At 37.5% G+C, this 24,860-nt stretch overlaps 1 pseudogene; it reads left to right on the plus strand.

Annotated features, from left to right (window-relative positions):
- The first annotated feature begins 285 nt into the window (after positions 1–285).
- Pkm-ps18 (pyruvate kinase M1/2, pseudogene 18) lies at positions 286–1,888 on the plus strand (annotated as a pseudogene).
- Positions 1,889–24,860: the final 22,972 nt, after the last annotated feature.

Genomic DNA, 24,860 nt, shown 5'->3' on the forward strand with positions numbered 1-24,860 from the left:
TTAGATTCATATACAAATTAACTGAAAGAAGTAATTAAATTATTTTCACAGTATAGAGATAAACATAACCCAAGTATTCATTAAGAAAGAGTAAGTACACTTGATACATTGCGAACTTTCTATTATTACAACAAATGTTAGATATAAATCAGTTTGTAAGGAGGAAAGAGGTTTAAGTTGGCTCGTGGCATTAGAAATTTTATTTCGGCACAGCAGTGACGCATCCTGACTCGACAGACGTCCGCTTTAGATATCACAACAGGATCCGAAGTATGCCTGAGGACCTCAGGAACCATGCAGAAGCCATACAGGGAAGCGGGGACTGCTTTCACTCAGACCCAGCAGCTCCATGCAGCCATGGCTGACACCTTCCTGGAACACATGTGCTGCCTGGACATTGACTCCGCACCCATCACGTCCCGCAACACTGGCATCATTTGTACCATTGGCCCTGCTTCTCGATATGCGGAGATGCTGAAGGAGATGATTAAGTCTGGGATGAATGTGGATGTGGCTCGACTGAATTTCTCTCATGGAACCCATGAGTACCATGCAGAGACCATCAAGAATATCCGTGCAGCCACAGAAAGCTTTGCATCTGATCCCATTCTCTACCGTCCCGTTGCGGTGGCTCCGGACACAAAGGAACCTGAGATCCGAACTGGACTCATCAAGGACAGTGGCACTGCAGAGGTGAAGAAGGGAGCCACTCCGAAGATCACCCTAGACAACGCCTACATGGAGAAGTGTGGCGAGAACATCCTGTGGCTGGACTATAAGAACATCTGCAAGGTGGTAGAGGTGGGCAGCAAGATCTACTTGGATGATGGGCTCATCTCTCTGCAGGTGAAGGAGGAAGGTGCTGACTACCTGGTGACAGAGGTGGAGAATGGTGGCTCCTTGGGCAGCAAGAAGGGCATGAATCTGCCCGGTGCTGCTGTGGACCTCCCTGCCATGTCAGAAAAGGGCATCCAGAATCTGAAGTTTGGGGTGGAGCAGGATGTGGACATGGTGTTTGTATCTTTCATCTGCAAGGTAGCTGACTTGCATGAGGTTAGGAAGGTCCTGGGAGAGAGGGCCAGAACATCAAGATCATCAGTAAAATTAAGAACCATGAAGGTGTCTGCAGGTTTGATGAGAATTTGGAAGCCAGCGATGGGATCATGGTGGCTCGTGGTGACCTGGGCATTGAGATTCCTGCAGAGAAGGTCTTCCTGGCTCAGAAGATGATGATCGGACGATGCAACCGAGCTGGGAAGCCGGTCATCTGCACCACACAGATGCTGGAGAGCATGATCAAGAAGCCATGCCCCACCCATCCTGAAGGCAGTGATGTGGCCCATGTAATCCTAGATGGAGCAGACTGCATCATGCTGTCTGGAGAAACAGCCAAAGGGGACTACCCTCTGGAGGCTGTTCGCATGCAGCACCTGATTGCCCGAGAGGCAGAAGCTGCCATGTACCACTTGCAGTTATTCGAGGAACTCCACCTCCTGGCGCCCATTAGTGCGACCCCACAGAAGCTGCCGCCGTGGGTACCGTGGGGGCCTATTTCAAGTGCTGCAGTGGGGCTATTATTGTGCTCACCAAGTCTGGCAGGAGTGCTCACCAAGTAGCCCGGTACTGCCCAAGGGCTCCTATCATTGCCGTGACATGCAATCCCCAGAGGGCTCGCCAGGTTCATCTGTACAGTGGCATCTTCCCTGTGCTGTGTAAGGATGCCGTACAGGATGCCTGGGCTGAGGATGTTGACTTTCGTGTAAACTTGGCCACGAATGTTGACAAGGCCCGAGGCTTCTTCAAGAAGGGAGATGTGGTCATTGTGCTGACCCGGTGACGCCCTGCCTCTGGCTTCACCAACACCATGCGTGTAGTACCTGTACCTTGATGATCCTCTGGAGCTCCTCTTCTAGCCCCTGTCCCTTCCCCTCACCTGTCCTGTCCATTAGGCCAGCAACGCTTGTTTTCTGCAGTGTCTCCAGGCCTGTTGCTATAGTGCCCACCTCAAGGTCAATAAACAGCAGCTGAAAAAAAAATTTTTTTATTCCATGATTGCTTGGTATCTGCTTCTGGACCTCTAGTGATATCATGGTGAAAGCTGGTGTTCAGAAAGTGTTTCTCTAATGATATCCAGGGAGAAATGAGAGAGCTAGAAGAAGAGGTGCCAGGCTTCAGTTGTCTCCATCAAAGGCTCATTATAAGTGGACTAACTTCCTTTCCTTTCCATTTCAAAATGTTCAGCCACCTCCTAATCATGCAATGACTGGGACTGTAGGCCTTTGGAACATTTACTTTTAAAGGACCTTTGATATCCAAAGAATGACATCATGAAATAGTAGTGTTAGATTTTTTTCTATGACTAATCTTCCTTGCATTAATCCTGTGGCCAGGAGAATTTCCCACTCTCCTTCAATGACAACCATTCTATTTTCACAAAAAATATTTTTTACATATATTCAATATTTAACATTGTTGTGGCACATTGTTCATAACTGTAAGGACTCCAAGAGTATCAGAACCAAAAACTTTTAAATATTAATGTGAGGAAAAGTTTCTTTTATCTAAGAAAATAAGCATAATGTTCCATTGCTAAACATGTCTTGAAAAAGTTGGACCATGATTTCACAGATAACACAGATGTGCCCACTGACGGAACATTTCTAAATGCAGACAGAGAATGGGACTACAGTGGTGAATGCAATATGATTTAGAAACCTCAGAGCTTTGCTCTTCTGATTAGTATCACATCATAAAAGAATATTAGACAAAAAGTATTAGAATGAATACAAGAGCACAATTGATAATTTTTCTTTTAGCAACTTTAACTCACAGTATCATTTAGCACATCATTGATGCATCAATCCTAGAAATTAAATTTTCCTTTTACGTTTGTAGATTTGTTTATTTAGTTTTTATGTAATAACATGTTTATTGGATATTTTTAGTTACATTTCAAATGTTATCCCCTTTCTTGTCTTGTTTTTTGGTCAATTTTGGAGAGGGTACCATGAGGTGCTGAGAAGAAGATATATTCTTTTGTTTTAGGATGAAATGTTCTTTAGATGTCTGTTACGTTCATTTGGTTCATAACTTCTATTAGTTTCACCATGTCTCTGTTTAGTTTCTGTTCCATGATCTGTTAATTGATGAAAGTAGGGTGTTGAAGTCTCCTACTATTACTGTGAGTGGTGCAATGTGTGCTTTGAGTTTTTGTAAAGTTTCTTTTATGAATGTGGCTGCCCTTGCATTTGGAGCATAGATATTCAGAATTGAGAGCTCATCTTGGTGGATTTTTCCTTTGATGAATATGAAGTTTCCTTCCTTATCCTTTTTTGATAACTTTTGGTTGAAAGTTGATTTTATTCAATATCAAAATGGCTACTCCAGCTTGTTTCTTGGGGCCATTTGCTTGGAAAAAATTTTCCCAACCTTTTACTCTGAAGTAGTGTCTTTGTCATTGAAGTCTGTTTCCTGTATGCAGCAAAATTCTGGGTCCTTTTTATGTTTCCTGTCTGTCACACTATGTCTTTTGGGGGGGGAATTGAATCCATTGAGTTGAGAGACATTAGAGACTAATGATTGTTGTTTCCTGTTATTTTTGTTGTTAGAGGTAGAAATATTTTTGTGTGGCTATCTTTTTTGGGGGGTTAGTTGAAATCAGATTACTTATTTGCCTTTTCTAGGATGTAGTTTCCCTTCTTGTATTGGAGTTTTCCATCTCTTTTGTAGGACTGGATTTGTGGAAAGATGTGTAAATTTGGTTTGTCATGGAATATCTTGATTTCTCCATCTATGTTAATTGAAAGTTTTGCTGGATATAGTAACCTGGGCTGGCATTTGTGTTCTCTTAGGGTTTGTATGACATCTGCCCAGGACATTATGCCTTTCATAGTCTCTAGTGAGAAATCTGGTTTAATTCTGATAGGTCTGACTTTATATGTTACTTGACACATTTCCCTTACCGTTTTTTTTTAATATTCTTTATTTTGTTCATTTGTGCACCATTATATGACAAGAGGAATTTCTTTTCTGGTCCAATCTATTTGGAGTTCTGTAGGCTTCTTGTATGTTTATGGGCAGATGTTTTCTTCTATAATTTTGTTGAAGATATTTACTGACTCTTTAAGTTGGGAGTCTTTACTCTCTTCTATACCTATTTTCCTTAGGTTTGATCTTTTCATTGGGTCCTGGATTTCCTGGATGTCTTGTGTTATCTTTTTGCATTTTACATTATCTTTGATGGTTATGTCAGTGTTTTTTATGGTATCTTTTGCCCCTGAGATTCTCTCTTCCAACTTTACATTCTGTTGGTGATGCTTGTATCTATGACTCCTGATCTCTTCCCTAGGTTTTCTATCTTCAGGGTTGTCTCCCTTTGTGCTTTCTTTATTGTTTCTATTTCTATTTTTTAAATCCTAGATGGTTTTGTTCAATTCCTTCACCTGTTTTGTTGTGTTTTCCTGTAATTTTTAAGGGATTTTTATGTTTCCTCTTTAAGGGCTTCTACTTGTTTACCTGTGTTCTCCTGTATTTCTTTAAGGGAGCTATTTATGTCCTTCTTAAAGTCCTCCATCATCATCATAAAATGTGATTTTAAATCCAAATCTTGCTTTTTTGGTGTGTTTGGATATCCTATATTTGCTTTGGTGGGAGAACTGGGCTCTGATGATGCCAAGTTATTTTGGTTTCTGTTGCTTATGTTCCTGCGCTTGTCTCTGGTGTTAGTTTGTCTTGCTGTCTCTGACAGTGGCTTGATCCTCCTGTAAGCCTGTGTCAACACTCCTGTTTTCTTTCAGCAGTATCTGGGAACAGAGAACTCTGCTCTCGGGTGTGTAGTCACTCCTGGCGACTGGCTTTCAGCTCTCAGGGCAGGCAGAAACCCGAAGGGTCCTGCCCCTGACTACTCCTAGGTCCCTATGCCCAGGAGGCACAGATGGCACTATGCAATTTCCTCTCTGCTTGGGAATGTGGGCAGAAAGTATTCTCCTCTGAGTTCTCAGGAGTGTCTACTCTTCTGAGGGTCTAGCTCTCTCCCCCATGAGATTTGGGTGCAGGGAACTATTTGACTGGTTCATTTCAGTTCTGTGTTCAGGCCGGACCCAACAGATTGCTGCCACTGACTGCTGCTATATTCCTAAATCCAGAGGCACTCTGCAGTTTCCTTTTGGGCAGGGATGTGGACAGTGGTGGCCAGAAGTGATGGTCTGTCCTGAAGTCTCAGGATTGTCTGCACTTCTGGGTGTTCAGCTCTCTCCCCCAAGAGATTTGGGTGCAGGGAGCTGTTGGATCAGTTCAGTTCTGGGCACAGCCAGAAACCAGAAGTGCCCTGTCCCAGAGACTTCTGTCCTTGTCTGTCCTGAGACCACCTGGTAGGTAGCTTGAAGTAGAAAAGTTGGTCTTACCTCTGCTCTCGTGTGTGCTCCTGGCTTCTATGTCAGCACTACTGGGAGACCAGCTCTCTCCTAGGAGTATCTGGGTACAGAGAGCTGTGGCACAGGTTCAGCTCAGAGCACAGACAGAAACTGGGAGGATCCTGTCCCAGACTGCTCCTCAGTTCCTGTGTCCTGAGGGCTCCAGGCAGCCTCCAGGAATATGAGCAGAAGTTGTGGTCTCACATATGTTCTTGGGTATTTCAGCACTTCTGAGAATCTATCTCTCTCCCAGTAGGATCTGGGTACAAAGAGCTGTGTCACAGGGTCAGCTCCAGGTATTGACCTAGAAACATTTTTCTAAAGGGCTAAGAAGTACAGCATAATTAGACTTAGTAGCTCAGGGCTGGTACTCCCCTAAGGTACTCATCAGCAGAAGTCAAAGCATATTACCAGATTTGTTTATTTTATTTTCAGTACTTTTTTTGGCCTGGATGTTTTTATATGCACCTATGATTATCTGGTACCTATGGAAAACAGGAAAGGGTGTTTACTCACCTGTAACTGGAGTGACAGATGCATGAGGCATTGTGATGGTTTATATACTTGGCCCAGGAAGTGGAACTAATAGGAGGTGTAGCCTTCTTGGAGTAGGTGTATCACTGGAGGCATAGACTTTAATATCTTTGTTCTAGCTGCCTGGAAGTCAGTCTTCAGCTAGTTACCTTAGGAACAAGAACTGGAACTCTCAGCTCCTCCATCACCATGTCTTCCTGGACGCTGCCATGCTCCTGCCTTGATGATAATGGACTGAACCTCTGAACCTGTAAGCCATCCTCAATTAAATGTCATCCTTTTAAGAGTTGCCTGGGTCATTGTTTCTGTTCACAGCAGTAAAGAAGTTAGCAATAACTAAGACAGCTATCATATGTATTCTGGAAGAGCAGTCAGTTCTCCTAAACACTGCACAACCTCTCCAACACCATAATTTTAAAGATACAAAGAACATAATGAGAAACACCAATCTACATAGCGAAAAACTCTATATATATTCTTTTCCTTAATAATATTAATATGAAACATTAGCAATTTTTCTCTATATTGATTCATGTAGGACTTTCTTGTGAGTTCCAAGATGAAAGTAAAAGTTGCATATTATTTCTAAGAGGGAATGGAAATACATCAAAAACAATTCATAATTTCTGGACTTTTTATTTATATTTATAAAAGTTTTATTGGCACCTGAAAATTTGTGTGCTTTACACTTATACTTTCTTTTCTAGTTGTATGTTCCATGCTTGATATCAAGTTTACTAATTTTTGTCAGATGTTTTTTATGTTATGATATTTTCAAATGAATTGTTCTATTATGTATTATATCCCAACTGCAGTTTCCCTTTTCTCTTCCAAGTACCTCCTCTACAACTTCCCTCTGCCTCTAATCAATGCCTCCTCAACTTCCACTTAGAAAGTCTAGGCTTCTTAGGAATATCAGTCAAACTTGGCATATAAGTTACAATAAGACTGGGCACCTCACCTTGTACTAAGGCTGTAGGATGCAATACATAGGAGGGAAGGAGTCAGAAAAGAAGGAAAAGAGTCAGAGATGGCATCTGCCCCCAATGTTAGGTGTCCCCAAGAACACCACACTATACAACCATAACATTCATGCTCTAGGTTAGACCATATATGCTTTCTGATTGTAGCTTCAGTCTCTCTGAGTTCCTGTGAGTCTTGGTTAGTTGATTCTGTGGGCCCTTTTCTTGAGGAGTGTGGTCATGATCTCTCTGGATACTATAATGTTATCCCCACTTTGATCCTTTTCTGTAGGATTCCCTGGTTTCCACATAATATTTGGCTGTGGGTCTCTGCATCTACTCCAGTCAGAAGCTGGATAAAAACACTCTGGTTACTATTATGCTATGTTCCTGTATGCAAGTATAGTAGAATATCATTAACCATGTCAGGGGTAGATGACCTCTCATGAATGGTCTCAAGTTGTATCAGTCATTAGTTGGCCATTCCCTTAAATTTTTCACCATCTTTACCATATCACATCTTGTAGACAGAACAAATTATTGGTTGAAGTGTTGGTGGCTGGGTTGGTGTTTCAATACCTCTACTGGAAGCTTTGCCTGGTTACAGAAGACAGACTGTTTAGGCTCTGTAGCTCCCATAGCTAGGGTTTCCTTCATAGATTACTGGGAGGTTCTATTGCCCTAGGTGTCTATCTCATCCCAGAGATACCCTCCACTCTCAGTTGGCCCTCCCAGTATGCTCTTCCTTCACACCCCTTCAACTGATACCTCTTGTTTCCATCCCCACTTCCACATCCTTCCAGTACTCCCCCCCATACTGTCCACACATATTTATTCTAAGTCTTTTATTCAGTGAAATTCAAGCATCCCTTCTCCCCTTGTACCTGCCTGGATACTTAGTTTCTTTGGGTCTGTGGATTGTAGCATAGTTATCCTTTACTTTATGCTAAAATCCACTTATAACTTAATACATACCACATTTTTTTACTGGGCATGGTTTGCCTCAATCAAAATGATGTTTTCCAGTTCTATCCATTTGCCTGCAGATTTTATAATATCACTGTTTTAATAGCTCAGTAATAATCTAATATGTAAATGCACCATATTTTCATTATCCATTCTTGGTTGAGGGACATATCAGTTGTTTCCAGTTTCTGACTATTATGATTTAAGTGGCTATGAACATAGTTGAGCAAGTTAGATGGAATGATTTCCCATGCTTTCGGATTGGTGGGATTAACATAGTAAAAATGGCTATCTTACCAAAATCAATCTACAGATTAAAAGCAATTCCCATCAAAATTGCAACATAAATCTTTATAAATCTTCATAGAATAATACTCAACTTCATCTGGAATAACAGAAAACCCACTGGATTGAAACAAGGAGGAAGAGGGGGAGGAGGAGGAGGAAGAGGAGGAGAGGAAAAGAGGAGGGGGAGGGAGAAGAAAAAGAAAAAGGTGGTGGAGGAGGAAGAGGAGGAGGAGGAGGAAGAGGAGTAGTTTAGGAATCCACTAGAAAATAAGAGTAATTAAAAAGGAGACTATGAAATCATTTCTTGTTTCTTTTTCTAAGGTTTATTTTTTATTATTGTTTTCTTTTACTAAGATTATCATTTCTCCCTTCCATTTCCTATCTCCAACCTCAACTGTAAAATGTTAACTTACATTTGTTTCAGGACTGGCCATTTCACACTGGATAACCAATTAGTGGGAAGACTATTTCTCTCTCTCTCTCTCTCTCTCTCTCTCTCTCTCTCTCTCTCTCTCTCTCTCTCGGCATTCTTTAGTTGCCTGTAGAAATGGGCCTGATATTAGAGTAAACATACTTCGTGTTGAGCTGAGACTCGGTGGGCTCCCCCAACCCTGTTCTACTTTGGCATGCTTACACTCTTGTCCTTGTTCAGATCATGTTTAAGCAGCCATGTTGATGAGACTTTATGGGTGACTTATATTATCAGGAGATAATCTCACAGCAAACTCCCTGATCATCTTCTGCCTCTTACAGTCTTTCTGCCCCCTCTTCTGCAATGTTCCCTGAGCCTGAGCCGTAGGGTGCAGGAGTGAGGATGTCTTAGGCACCAGGGGGACAAGTGGCTTAAAATAAAGCAGCAGGTAACAGTGAACACCAGGGAGATAAGGGTAAGAGTAGAATTGATGTTGGTTGTTAGAGTCCTAGTGGGAGATCTTTGCCAGGGAAAGTTCAAGAGTTCAATGGGGGAAACAGGCCGGAAGTAGACTAAATAGAAGATGGCACACAAAGAAATGGGTCTGCTGCCAATAGAGTAAACATTCCAAGTAGAGGAGATGGGAGATGGGGCCCACGGGAAGGCTTTAGATTCCATTCTTCCGAGGATGGAAGATGCTGGACTAGTATTCTATAAGAATGATTCCGGAGGGGAAATGAGGCTCATGATGCAGACGGGAGTGAAAACAGATGCCTGTGAAGGACTGTAGGCATGAAGTTCAGAGCACAGCCTCCTTGGTTGTGGAAACGATCTCTCCATCCCAAGATTCTGGTTTACATCCAGATCTGTGTGTGTCAATGCCTGGTGGGTGTAATTGTTATTAAGGAAAGTCCAGGTCTAGGAGGTTACTTGCCCTAGTGGGATCAATGCTTTTGATTGAGCTTTGATTTCTTGGTTACACAATCTGAGATGTTACCGCCACCATGGGAAGGGTATATTTTGTTTCGTACTACCATGTTTCATGCAAAGATGAAGCACACCATTTCAAACACACAAAGAGCAGGATGAAACGGAAATAAATGTGGTGGTGGTGCATCTTCAAAAAAAAAAAAAGAAACAATCATGCACAATAAAAGAACTTTGAGGGGTTGGGGATTTAGCTCAGTGGTAGAGCGCTTGCCTAGGAAGCGCAAGGCCCTGGGTTCGGTCCCCAGCTCCGAAAAAAAAAAAAAGAACCAAAAAAAAAGTTTAATAAAAGAACTTTGAGGGATATCATTATTCTTGATTTCAATCTGTACTACAGAGCAAAAGTAATAAAAGCTCACACAGTATTTTCATAAACACAGAAAGGTTGATCTATGAAATCAAATTAAAGATCCAGAAATCAATCCACACATCTCTGGATACTTAATTTTTTTCAGTGAAGCCAAAACTGTACAATGGAATAAAGACAGCACCTTCAACAGATGGTGCTTGTCAAACTGCATGATTTCATATAGAGGAATGCAAATAGATCAATGTCTACCATTCTGTACAAAACTCAAAACCAGATATAACCTCCCAATAGAAAAGAAAGAGGCTAATAGCCTTGAATATATCGACTTAAGAGAGAATTCATAAACAGAACATCAGTAGCTCAGTTGCTAAGGTCAGAAATTAATAAATGTGACCTCATGTGAAAAATGTGAAAAGCTTCACTAAGGGAAAGGACATCATCAATAGGACAAATGATAGCCTACAGAATGAGAAAAGATCTTCAACAATCCCACATATGACAGAGGGTTGATATGCAACATATATAAAGAACGAAAAAAATTCTAGACAGAGGAATGTATAATGGCTGGGAACCACTCAAAGAAACGTTCAACACCCTTAGCCATCAGGAAATGCAAATGAAAATGATTGAGATTCCATAGTACAACTGTCAGAATAGCTACCATGAAAAACTCAAGGGACAGCACATGTTGGTGAGTATATGGAGCAGCTTTGCTGCACATCTCCACTATCTTGACAGCTGTAGACAGGATCTTAGAGTTATTTTGATTTGCATTTCCCTGATTCCTAAGGATATTTGGACATTTTTAAGTGTTTCTCAGCTATTTGAAGTTTTGCTGTTGAAAATTCTTTGTTTAGTTACACCACCCTCCAATTATTTAATTAGATGATTAGGTTCCTTGATGTCTAGTTTCTTAAGTTCCTATATATTTTGCATGTTAGCCCTCTGTCAGATGTGAGGTTGGTGACATTCTTTACCTATTCTGCAGGTTACCATTTTGTTCTGTTGATGGATGGTGTCTGTGCCTTACAGAAGCATTCCTGTAATGTAATTGATGTCACATTTATTAATTTATTGGTTTAATGTATGCACTATTGATGCTCAAACTATAGCAATGAAAACTGCATGGTACTGGCATAAAAACAGGTTGATCAATGGAATCAAATTGAAGACCCAGAAGTAATTCCGGACTTACTATGGATACTTGATTTTTAAAAAAATACCAGATACCAGAAATATACAATTGGAAAAATACAAAGCATTATCAATAAATGGTATTGGTCTAACTGGTTGTTGGCATGTAGAAGAATGCAAATAGATCCTTATCTATCACTCTACTTAATACTACTTCCAGTGGATCAAAGACTTCAACAAAAAACCAGATACATAGACACTGAGAGAAGCAAAAATAGAGAATAGACATGCATACATTGGCTCAGAAGCAGAAGACATATTCCTGAATAGGCACCCTGTCTATTATTTATAAATAATTGTCTGTTCCTTTATTCATACTGAAAATATATAATAGATCAAAACCAATATACACAATATTTTATACATGCCAACAAGATGTTTCAGAAGATAAAGGTGTTAGTACTAAGCAGGATAACCTGAGCTCAATTTTTGGAACCCATATGGTACACAATATGAGACATCTATAAATTATCCACTACCCACCACATGCAGAGTATGTCATGCACAGTCTTAAACACACATGCTCATATGCATATCCATTCAATATAATATAAGGGACTCCATTATAGGTTCCATTCTGGGAAATGCAAGATATAAGTACATTTTAAAAATATTTACCGGAGGAATAATTACCTAAAAGTTGATAGATGTGTTTCAAAAACTTACAGGGATAGTTTTTAAAAGTTTGTGGACCTCTCGTGCTACAGTAGCTAACATAATTTCTCCTCACTGTCAAGACCCTTGATCATCTACTACTTTCTTTTTCATTCTATTCTGTCGTATGTCACTTTGTTGATGTAGTTACCATGTAGTATGAGCCACAACATATTTACATATATTCTTTCTTTGTGTAAGATGCCCTTTCCTGAATTCTAGAGTGATTTTGCTATTATATTCCTCTATTTTTAGTCTTCATCCTCAAGCATTTCTTCTCTGACTACTTTATCAAATTGTAACTCCTATACATTACTTTCTAATATATTATCCTACTCTGACTTTGTATACTTGGTACTAACTGAAGTAATTTTAGTCACACACATGCACATACAAATATGTGCACAGTTCACAGCATTTCTTTCTAATAGGATATATGCTGTTCATGTATCTTTTTTCTTAGAATCTGCTATTTAATACTGGAAGAATATTGTATTTCTTGTACCAGCAATGGTAAAGGAGGAAGAAAGAGACTAAATGGAAGAAAATGAATTTGATTTTCTTCAAGTATAAACTCTATGTTGGAAAGAGACTTATTTAAACTTTTGATTCAATGATGTGGACTTTCTAGGCATCTGTACAAAGCACTGATCATGTTGTAGAATGACTATCCTGGTATAGTATCTCACTTCTTAGACCTCCACCTCAGTTTCTTTATATCATCCTTTGTTTCTTTTTTCAGTAAAGAGTCTGTCAAGGAAGAAAGCTTAAACCCGGCACGTCTGTATTCATTGCTTCTCCTGGATCTTTTGAAGGTCTCTGAGAAGCCTCTTGATGGCTCCTGCCCTCAACCATCATTCCCTGATCTTTTCCTTGAAATTCACACACTCTGAACTTTTTTCACAGCTCCTGTATGACATGCTGCTCTTAATGGTTTGTTGTTGTTTCAAATAAGTTGTTCTTAATTCCCAGAATACTTTTTGAACAGAAATATAAACTTTCATTTAGCTCATATGGGACACATAACTGAACAGACCAAGGAGATTATGTGTTTTCTTATTACATTCAAAGTGAACTTGTCTGACACTTCTCCCAATGCACAATGGTTTCAGGATCCCTCCTTTCACTGAACAAGGTTTTATGTCCTCAATTAGTTCTACTAAACTCAGTCTGTTAGTCTCTTTTTCTTTACCCCCCAACCCCCAATTGTTTTTTTTAATGGTTACACTTGTCTGACTTTTATTTGATTTACCAATATTCTCCATTAAGTGACTACCCCATTCCTTTCATAATCTTCTGGTTTTTAACTGCAAATAGTTTAAATGGTTTCACATTGAAATGTTCCAGCAGTGCTTGTAATACTTAGGCATTTGTTTATGCAATGTCTTCTCTGAGGAGCTTTACAATTATTTTACTTATGAGTCATATCTATTCTTATTTCTCAATGTTTATTTATTAATTACAATATGGAAACTTCACATTTATATTCCAGTCACTGGTAGAGCCACAGTGTGAACAAAATGGGATTCTTCAAATATTGAATAGAGACCAAATATAACTAAGGCTCCCAAAGAACGCTGAGAATAATGAATTCTGACACACTGTTGGGAATATAAATTAGAACAGTTGATATGGAAAACAGTATGGGGCACTTCGGCACCTTTCATTTGCAGTGTACAAAGTAACACATTCTTAGGCTCAGATTTTTGAAGGGTTGGACTTGTAGACAGTGTAGTGATTTTGGAGAACGCCAGCTTCTCTTTGAGTAAATTAGCCATGTGTTTGGCAGGAGAAGGTCAGTACTTCAGAAGAAAACTGAATGGGGCTTTATGGATTTCTCTCCGCATCATGAGCCGATATCAACATACATTTGTTCAACAGCAGAGATAGTCATGATCATTAGCGGTTAAACATTTAAATATTTATAACAGTTTTTGTTTGTTTGTTTGTATGGTTTTGGTTTTTGATTTTTGCTTCTGGGGTTTTCTCTTTGTAGCACTGGCTGTCCTGGAATATGTTCTGTAGACCAGGCAAGCCTCAAACACAAGCATCTGCCTCTGCTTCTCTTGTGCTGGAGTTAAAGGAGTGTGTCCCCACTCCTCGGCTTAACCTCATAAGGTATATCTTTCATGTTAAGTATATCCTTAAAAAAATCAGGGATGATTATAATTTAGTCTCATTTGTGTTTATCTATTTTATAAATAAATGATGATAATAATGACAGTAACAACTTTTGTGTCCTTTGAAACATTAGCCTTTGAAGTCTTGTATTCCATGTACAAGGAAATTACCTCATTTTTGTCATATTTTCCTTATGCTCAGAATGCCGAACAAAATCTTCCTAATCCATTGCACTGAAAAGTGTAATAAAAGTGTGATTGACAATTATCTTTTCATGGAAAAGTACTACTCTTAGCTAAGCTTGATTACCTTTTACATAACCAATTGCTAGATCCATGACATATTAAAATTCTGCTCCATTTTAAATGAACTGCTCATGAATTATTAAAACAATGAAAAACACTTCCAGATAAAAACGGTCAAGCAGTACCATGTTCCAATAAGCACTTTAACCTTGACTGTCAAAATGAATAGACTAGATATTCATACTTTAAGACATTCATTTTCTGCTTCCTTTAAAGCAATGCTTTTTTTAACAGCAGATGCCCAGTCCAGAAACCTGAATATTTTCTGAAATTGACCTATCTTGGGGTTCAGGCAGAGTGTTTCTTCTAAAACACCCTAGGCTAGATGTGAGCAGCAAATATTCCCATAACTCCCAAGCTGATGCTAATTCTGAGTCAGGTTTGAGACCCATTCGTCTAGTGTGTTGGTTCTCAACCTCCTTAATGCTCCTGTCCTTGAATGCAGTTTTTCATATTGTGGTGACTCCTAATCATAAAATTATTTTCGTTGCCACTTTCTAACTTCAATTTTGCTACTGTTATGAATATTAATGTAAGTTGGTATCTCATATGCGGGATATCTGCTATGTGACCCTTGTGAAAGGGTGGTTTGAATAGCTAGGGAGCGGTGACCCCTTCATCGAGAACCACTGCTCTAGAGCTTACTTACCTGATTATTTTACTTTGCTTCACTCACTTCCTTGTTGTGGCACATGTTTGTGCTCATCTTAAATGCGTTTCCTCTTGTATTCTGATGTATTTATTCATGCCTTGCTTCCCTTCATCTGAATTTGAGAATATTTGAAAGGTAGAAATTATATTAACTCCTTATAGCACATTCAGCACCTGCCAGTCACTGGACTGGTTTATGGTGATTGAGGTTCAAAGGATGTGAAAAATGGATGTTTTTGACAGAGTGCTTTAAGTGCTGAGACAATGCTAGCAGAAACTTGAAGATAGGTGTTGGGAGAAAAGCAGTTGGTTTTATTTGCAATGCATTTGAGTTCTAATTGATTCTAAACTGTCACACAGAAATGAGGGTAATGGCCTTCAGTTCTACTGTCTAGATAACAAGATTATATCATTATTTCAAATATTTCCTAACCCAGAAAGACTCCATATGCATTCAGGTAGCTAGTTAGCTATTCCCTCTCAATTAATTGGTATTATTAGAAAACTAATTTCCAAAAGGGATTAGTTGATAAGCTTTAAACTCTTATCTATTCTCAGGATAAATGCAACATAATTGAAGATCAACAGACGTTAAAGACAGCTTGCATAAAATCATGATCCTAAATGAAGAAACTCTTTATTGACTCACAGAATTATGACTAATGCTTAGTACTGGTTTCGCTCAGGTGATAAGGGACTCTGAGAATCACAAGAGTTAAGAAACGATAAGTCTCTTCCTGTGAGTGATTGATGAAAGGTTAGTGTCAGAACTGTAACTCCACCTCTCTATTACATTTTTGTGTTTCAGTAAGTGAAAACCAATTTTTTACTTCTCTGTCAGATATGTAGAAGTTTCAAGATATTAGAAACATTAAAGTCCACTTTAGTTTCAGAGACCCTATCTTGTATATAGTCTCCATGTTGTACTAGGCAGAATTCTAAGAAATAACTGAATTCCCAGAAATGGCTTCCGGTCCCAGGTGCCCTATATGAACTTAGACCACTATATCACGCTGTGATTTGTTGTTTTGGACCTAGTGGGGACTGAAACCAGTAGCTGCTAAAAGAGGCTCTCATTGGCAGTTCCTGTGTAGGCTTTCTTTCAGGAAAGCCATCTGAGGTATTTGGCAGGTAGTAACCTATTTAATGTGCCAGGTGTGAAAGACAGTTGGAAATATACAGTTTGCATGTTCCAATTTGTTGCCCCTACCTTTGGCCCTAGGCCTTTTGATTTGTGGTTTTGGTTTTTTTGTTCGTTTGGGCAGCTTATTTGTTTGTTCTTTCTATAAAAGGTGGCTCTTCCCAGAGTCCTACTGACATTGTTTAGATCCAGAACACAGCAATGTCTCTGATATATCAGCTTTTTGAATGAAGAAACTTCCGTTGGCTCAAACTTGGTTTTCTTGGTCGATGATTTCCCAATTCTCAGACTCCAACAGACTTAAAAGAATAAGGAAAAGGTGAACCAAAAGCACTCAACACTTCTATAGTGTCCTTGGTTATACTTTCATATCTTGTAAAAAAAAGTTATAAGAAATGAAAAAGGACCATGCAAGCAATACTTTATCACAGCCTTGTGCATCCACAAAGTGTAAACTTCTGTTTTCTGAGGTTCAAAAGATGTAAAATACAGTCCTTGGGTGATGAGATCACTTACAGTGTCATAACCAAAGTAGGTGACCTGTAAGATTCACCAGAAAGCTCCTGGCTAAACTCAGTAATATATAGTTAACATGGTCTCAAAAGTACTATCATTACAATGTACTTTCAGAGGTCTGCAGCCTGCGGAGTAACGTTATAGGCCAAGAGTGACTGAGGTGAGCCACTTCTTTTTGAAACTGATATCAACAGACATGGTTGTTTCCAAAACAAAATAAATATGTGCTTTAAATTTTGCAACAGAACATGGTATATGTGAAGAATACAACTGTTTTGGTACCATGAAAAAGCATGGATTTTACACATGAATCAGACTCTGTAGCAGTACAAGCCATTGAGATAGTTCAGCAAGTAGAGACAAGATACTTTCTACTGGCTTAACAGCCATGAGCTGGGAGACTCGTGGTCAAAGGATGGAATTGAGTCCCACAGGTTGCCCTCTGACCTTTAAATGTACACAGTGGCATGCACACATACACCACACTAGATAAAACGTAATACAGACATAAAGGAAGGCTCTATTGAAGCACAGCTTGGAAGCGTGCATTTAGGCTACTCCTACTGTCCTCATGTTAGTGTTGAAAGTTACTCTACTATGTTAGAGGATCCAATAAGATTTTAGAATAGTACTTAACAGTCTGAATTGTTGTATCCAGGTCTACTTCATCTCATAAAGTATGTCTTGTAAGGCAACTGTCACAATCATCTTCGTTAATTTCACTAATTATATGTCAGTCATATTTATTGATGTTATTGTGCTAAAATCAATCAAACATTTGCTAAACTGCACATTACACAATTGAGTTGTTTTTAGTTAAATGATTGCCAGTCATCTTTTACTTAAAATACATTATGGCCCAATGTCTTTCTATGTAGAAAAAATGGATTTAATTTCAGAACTATCAGGTGGAGTCTTTTGGTTCTGATAGCACAACAGAACCTAGAATAATGCTGGCAAGTTTGAGAAACATTACTATCCTGTAATGTGCTTTCCAGATCTCAAAAAATTTAGTAAACCTGCATTCAACTCACAACTGCAAAATCCAAGAACAAGGGCATACTGGTTAAAAAAGATCCAGTAGAAAATATTACTTTCCTGTCCCTCAAAATTATGTAGAAAGACAATGCTTAGTGATTGTTTCTGCTCCTAGCTGAGTAAATAACACAAAAGTAAATAATGAAAGAGATATAATTGTGATTCATAAACAAAACAAACCAGTCTTCAAACTCCTGACAAATAAAGAAAGCTGACTGAAGCCATTATAACCACATGCATCAAGTGAAATTTACCTGACCCGTCCTATATTTTTGACATGGAAGTTGCGGGGGAGGATAGGTATGAAAATATAAGACTTTCACATTTTTCTTTCTTTCAGTCATTGTCCTAAAACAGATTATATATATTAGACCATGTTAAAGGAGAAAATATATTGCTGAGTGAATTGAATAGTGATGGAGAAAAATAATCAAAGTGTCTTGAAAGGACTACAATTTTGCAGTCTGAATTCTTGAATTGTATTATAGTAGCTTGCAAAGGTATGTTGCATTTTAGCATATGAAGATAATTTTGAGGCTTGTGTTTTATAAGACATATGTGCTATTTTGTCCAGTCTCAGTCTGGTTTTTCTGTATATCTTCAATAAGAGCTGCTAATAATTATATTTTAACAGTAAGTTATAGAATTGATAGAAACTGTTATTAATTTACCTGAAAATGCCTGGTAAGTTTTCATAATCAAAGATATCATCAGGGCCTCTTAGACAATAAGTGTTGTTTTCATTAACAAAGGATGCAGACATAACAGCTTGAACAAAATTACAGAGCCATTCACAGGGTGTTACAAAAGGGCAACAGTCTGACTCTTTAAAAAAAAAAGTAAGTGTGCTTAAATAGTGGCATGTGTTTATACGTGTTCTTTCATCAACATTTAAAAACATTACAGGCAAGCAACAGTAATCTGGTGTATTTTGAGAAAAGTGACCTCAAATTTATGCAGATGTATGTCAAAAAAGAATGTCAATTAAACTGGAAGTTTATCAAATACAACTGAAATACAAAAAAAGAGCAAAGAAAGAAAAGAAAAGCAGAACAGGACAATGTGAAATTGAAGAATTGAAGAATAATGGACAAGTGGGTATCAAAGATAACATTTGGAAATCTACTTGTTCATAATAATGCAATGATTATGTTAATATAAAGGCTTTCTACTAAAACTATGGAAAGTAAAAATATTATTTTTGGTCTAATTTCTTGATCTAAAGGACAGAAATTTTAATTTAGAAATTAAAAATGTTTTTGTTTCACAAAACATCAGAATGTAAGTTTTATTTTAGAAATATGTATTGTATACGAACAATATAAGTTATTAATTGGTTTTTAGTAGGGCACAGTTTTTGAGTCTATCCACTATTTCTACAATGAATAAGAAAGGGACATGGACCTGTTCAGAAAAGTAGTTTATGTTATGAGGGAAAGATTTTTTTTTAAAGTGTGTTTAAAATTCATTGTTTACCTGAGAACACTTGTATACAAAGACTACCCTAGAAAACTAGAAAACTAGAAAGATCAAGAAAGGTAAAATAGAATATTTAGCACAATGGGAAACTATGTCAATATTATATGTTACTATAATATACTATTGTTATATATAAATGTATGCTAATATTAATCATGGAAGCATAATTTTGAAATTCAAAATATGTTACGAGTAGAGAATAGTTATGAATGGATGATAAAAGGTGATCTCTTCACCCAATCGACTTACTACTTATCTATGGAGTGACATTTCTTAGCCACTAATTCACTATTGAGTGGCAGTTAAAACAAATATTTAGATAGATAAAGACATTTACATTTTGAAAATTTTTATGCATGTTGTTATAACTGTACCACTGTGCGTTATGTGCTTTTATTCAGAAATGAATCACTAATGAAGAAATAACATCACACTGACTTCTCTGAGCCTTCCCTATTTCTAGGGTTTTGCAGACCAGAGATGATCCAACTTCATCATACCTGTAGTCATAGCAGAGGGTAGGCTTCTGCCTACAAGGAGCTTTGCAATCAATTACCACAGCAGGAGCTCTCATTTGGGGTGGCAGCTGGCCTTTGAGAAAGGAAGAACTCGAGAGTGGGCAGCAAGACTTCCTAGTGAGTTATCACAACCCATACCAACCAGAAGACAATCGGATAAACACAAGCACGAGAAGGGAATTGTCTAGTAGATTCAGCAGAGGAAAGCACAAAGTTCTCCTCAGCAAAGGGAAGCACAAAGTTCTCCTCAGTACTTGGCTCAGGCATTAAGAGTATTTGTTGTTGTTATACAAGACTATACTTCATAGTTCAGTTTTCTGCATCCATATCTGGTGGCTCACAAAACACATAATTCCATGTCCAGGACATCACTGCCTGGTGTCTATGAACATCTTCACAAACATACACACAGACCTACACACATACAAAAATTTAACTTTTTGATTAATAATTTTAATTTGTCTCGCAATTCTTGTGGAACCCATCGTTAACCTCAAATTTAAACTCGACTGAACATATTTTACTATATTTTATTATTTAAATTTCATACAATATATTTTGATGTTTTCTCCTTTCGTCCATTGTCCTCCCATCCATTTGATTTCATGTTCTCTCTCTCTCTCTCTCTCTCTCTCTCTCTCTCTCTCTCTCTCTCTCTCTCTCTCTGTCTCTCTCTCAGTGAAAGCAAGTAAAATGAAAATCCCAAATTTGAAAATCAAATAAGACAAACAACAAATGAACAACAAAAGGACAAAAATTACCAAAATAAAATAAATTAAACAAAAAGTCTACAAAATAAAACCAGGGAGTTATGTGTTGGCCAATGACTCCTGGCCAAGCGGTTTGACCTTCATTCTCCATTTATTTAACCCATCAGTTCTGTGCTCCATGATCTCACAATCTTCTGCCACTCTTCCCTCTGCCTTGAGTCTATTTGCAGTTGCACAGTCCTATCTCCAGTTTCCTATAGACTCCTCAAGTGAAGTCAAATCAAGGACGATTGGTAGTGTGTTCTACAGCTCTCCATGGTTTTATTGTCATTTTCTGATGAGTAGTTTTTCTTTACCTTTCTCAAGCTAATTTTTCACATCTGTGTAGAAAATTTATAAAATTTCTGGCAGAGGTGAAGCTATGAATGGAAAATCCAGGCTGCATAAACTATAAGGCCAGATGAATGCCCATTAAATGACAAATAGCATACATATGGGGTGCTTCATAAAAGTATTTCCAGTGAGGAATGGATAGGGTCACAGAGCAGAGGTTGAAAATAGAATAGAAATAGATACAAATTGAAAAGAAAGATTTCACACACATCTCATGCTTCCATATTATTAAACATATGGTCAGTTGGACAATGTCCCTTTTATAGCTTATGTATGAAAAATATACAGAACATATTATTCATCCATTGAAATAAATATATAAACAGCATTCTCTATTAATTAACCTGGCTTAAGTAAAAAAAAATTATCTCTTTTTCTGTTATCCTCCACCCTACCTTTAATGTTTCCATGTAGATTTTAATTAAAAGTAACTTATTTTGACTTCTTAAACATAGGGCTAAAAATATTTCCCTATATCAATATGAGAATGAATATCTTCCTTTCCAAGCTGCAAACACTAAAATATAGAGTGCTTAGAATCCTGATTTAAGGAATGTAGTTTCTAAGATTTATTGAGTATTCATATTTTTAAAGGATATATTTGCTTATATGTGTCTGTCTATGTGAATGTATGTCACGTTTGTGAAGGTGCCAATGGACGTTAGAAGAGGGTATCAAATCCTTTGGATCTGTATTTATTGGTAGCTCTTAGCATTCACATGTGGAGCTGAGAACTAAACTCTGGTTCTCTGAAAGTTCCATAAGGCTATTAACCACTGAAATAAGTCTTCAGCCTGAGAATGCACTTCTCTAACATCGACGGTTCCGCACTGCAGACAGGGAAGCTCTTGGAACATCATAATGCAGTCATATGCTTTTGTTACATTCTGCGTTGTGACACTCTATTTACTTGATGACCACCTTTTGTTTAGCATTTCATCATCTTCCATTTGTAGGCTTTGACTGTATAGCTAAAGTAGTATGTTAGTTTACATTTTTTTTCAAAATAAAATCTACATGTGGTCTATGCATGCAGAGTTTAGAAAAGGTGTATTAATATAAGTTTTGCTAAGTTAACGGAAATCATAAGTACAGCTCACATAAATATCACTGCTAAAGCTGATTGTTTTACTACAGTTTTCTCAACTCCTTTTTATCATCTGATTTTGCAGAACTGTCTTTTTCCAAGGATTAAATAACTGAGCTGTGAAATTTGTTGTTGTTCACCGTATATGCATCAGGTGCAATTAGAGTGGAGGGGGTAAGGGAAAATAACTCTCCCTTGAAACATCAGTTGGTTGAATTCCTGGGAAATGCTTAGTGAAAACAATAAATTAAAAGGAGTGCACGGAAATGTCTTTTATGCAACTCACAATTAACCCTTGGAATCCTGCCATGATATTTTATGAAGGCAAATAACTTACCGAGACTCAACAAGAAATTAGACTCTATATCTGAATAAGAATGCCATTTGCAGTTAATCTGCCTCTGCTGAAAATTATGAAGGTGATCATTGATCATGATCTTCCTTTAAGTGATCACAAGGGACTCCCAGAGAGATACTGTTCTTTGAGAAACAGTGTTAGGGGATTAGTCAAGTATAGTGAAGGCTGGGATGATTATGGTCTTGTCAAATTTTCAGTTCTTGGAAGTATTGTCTTTAAAACTATATGAATATCATTGCAAACAATATATTTGCTTAGCACATTAATATGCACATATATAGATAATAATTTTAATGGGTATTTTTAAGAAAGTCTGAGTGTCTTACATTATTTAATGGCAAACAAGGAAAGGCCTGATTGTCTTTTCATTAACACTTGGAATTACAGGATTTTAAATGTTTTTCTTATTTTAATATTGATTATAACAGATATTAAGACATATTATATCTTTTCATGTCATTTTACTGAAAACAATCAAAGCATAGCAAGGCAATGTATTGCTCCAGTGAGAAACTGTCAGTTGGTATCACATTACTAAAGTGTGTAATTTAGAATGACGCCATCTATACTACCTCAGTCTTTCTTTTTTCTATTTTAAAGATCATTATATTTTGTTATTATTAACATTGTTTCCTGAATTCTACTTGAAAGAACTATGGAATTGCAATATTTTGAAGTTATATATTTGGATATGCATAAGACATGTCAACAATATTTAAAAATAATATTTGGATAAATATGAATTATGTATCAGAGTAAATTACATTTTTTCTACTCCTATTTGTCAGAGGACCTTTTGTCCTAGGTTACAATACAACAGATGACTGAGGTTAAACTGATAGAAAATGAAACTTTAGTTAAACCATACGATAGATGAGTGCAGTAACAAATGCATATAGTTTTTAAAATATTTTTATGGAGGATGCAGAGGCATAATTCTCTCAAATGGTGAATTTCTCAAGCACAACAGGGTGCTCTGTGTATTTGAAGATAAGTTTAGTCTCATATTAAATTTTCAAAGTTATTAATATGAATATGTTAGGTATATACTTTGCATGAACATTTATTCTTATTTGCTGCTCAACTGACCACAGCTATAACAAAGTTCATATGTGACCGTCTATCTTATTAGGACCCTGAACCTCTCAATCCACATAGGACTGCACTAATTTATCACTAACATTACTGCTGATATAGAGTAAGCACAGTAATAGAGAAAATGTCAATGACCACGGGACCATGGTTTTCTCCAGTGCAGTTTCATTTATAAGTAACCTCTTGTTGTTTTCTTTTTGTTTCATTGACTAGTAGTAAGTTAACTTACCGGCCATTTGGGTTCAAATCATGTGTTAATATGAAATAACTGTGATGCTCTCAAGCTTTCATGTATGATTATGAAATTTACTATTATGTACATTTAATCACTCATCCATATTTAATAATACTGAAAGTAGATAATTTAATTAGTGAAAAAAATACAGGCGCAAAAGATGTCTTATATTGGTTACATTCAAGTTTGTGCAAACTGCTGTTAGATGTTGAAGAAGAAAGAAGAGAGCAGGGATGTACTATTTGGACACTGACCGGCCTAGGACTTTGCTTGATATCCTAAATTCCCAAGTACTTAAGCAGTTGTAGGCATACACTCTATATAAAATGCAGATGATAAGGCACAATTTGCAGTATTTTTTGGAGTGGGTTTTCTGCCATCTATAGAAAACTGCTGTTTTGATTAGTAAGGCACCTGGACCTGGGTATACTTTTCTAGTCTCACATTTCCTGAGTTCAGTATTTATATGATTTTTTTTAGACAGCATCTTTAATTATTTGTCCCTGCATATCCTGTGTCTCAATAGCTGCCATTATAAGTGGTTATTTTGTTCATTTCTGGTAAAGTACAATGCAATCCTTGATATGCCATTCATATGGTGCTACAAAACTGAGCCTGAGTGTTCCAGTAAATTAATAACTTTTTCTAAAATAATAAGTTATATTCAACTTCGTGTGTGTGTGTGTATGTGTGTGTGTGTGTGTGTGTTGTGAGTTAGACAAAGGTTTTTTTCTCATGTTCAATGCTAACTGCTCATGTGCTATGCCTGTTCCCCTGCCCCATATGTCATTTCATTTCTGAGTCCAGGTTATAGAAGGAGAAGCTCCCATCTGGGATTGCCATTTGCATGGCTTGCAAAAGACTTGGCTGAATCACACAATGGCTCCCTAAGCCTTTTCTTGGATGAAGATCACTCATTTTCACTTGTCAGAATAACTCACATGGCTGGACACTACATTAATTTGGCATGAGTTTTAACTTGTCCGGCAGGAGTTGTAGATATTCATTTCACAAAGAATCAGAATGCATTCTTACTTCACATGATGCTATATATAAGGGAAAATTTATCTTCTGAAATGCGCATTTGTTAATCATACCTACTTTGGACACTAGAGCTTTAATTTATATGTCTACATATTCTAGGTGAAGAACTTTCAGTGTGTCTAGTCAAAAATAAATTTGAAATGTACACAACTCTTTAAGAGTAAGATGCAGATTCAGAACCTCTAAGAAAACTGGTGGTGAAATTAATCTAATCATCCCTTCCTGCAAAAGGTATTTAATCTTTAGTTCACCCTGAGTGAGTCATATGCATCCTTTTCCACCATGAATAAACAGTTTAAACAAACAAAAAAAAAGACAAGGGAAATAAAATTAAATAATGAAAAGTAGTAGGTGTTTTTTCATAGATTAGGAATCAGTTGATGTTGTTATCAATTGTCAGGTTTGTGAGGACCAAACTTTAAACTATAGGTTTTACATTTGATTCATCTAC

Source organism: Rattus norvegicus, chromosome 15 (assembly GCF_036323735.1).
Source record: "Rattus norvegicus strain BN/NHsdMcwi chromosome 15, GRCr8, whole genome shotgun sequence".
Taxonomy (NCBI): domain Eukaryota; kingdom Metazoa; phylum Chordata; class Mammalia; order Rodentia; family Muridae; genus Rattus; species Rattus norvegicus.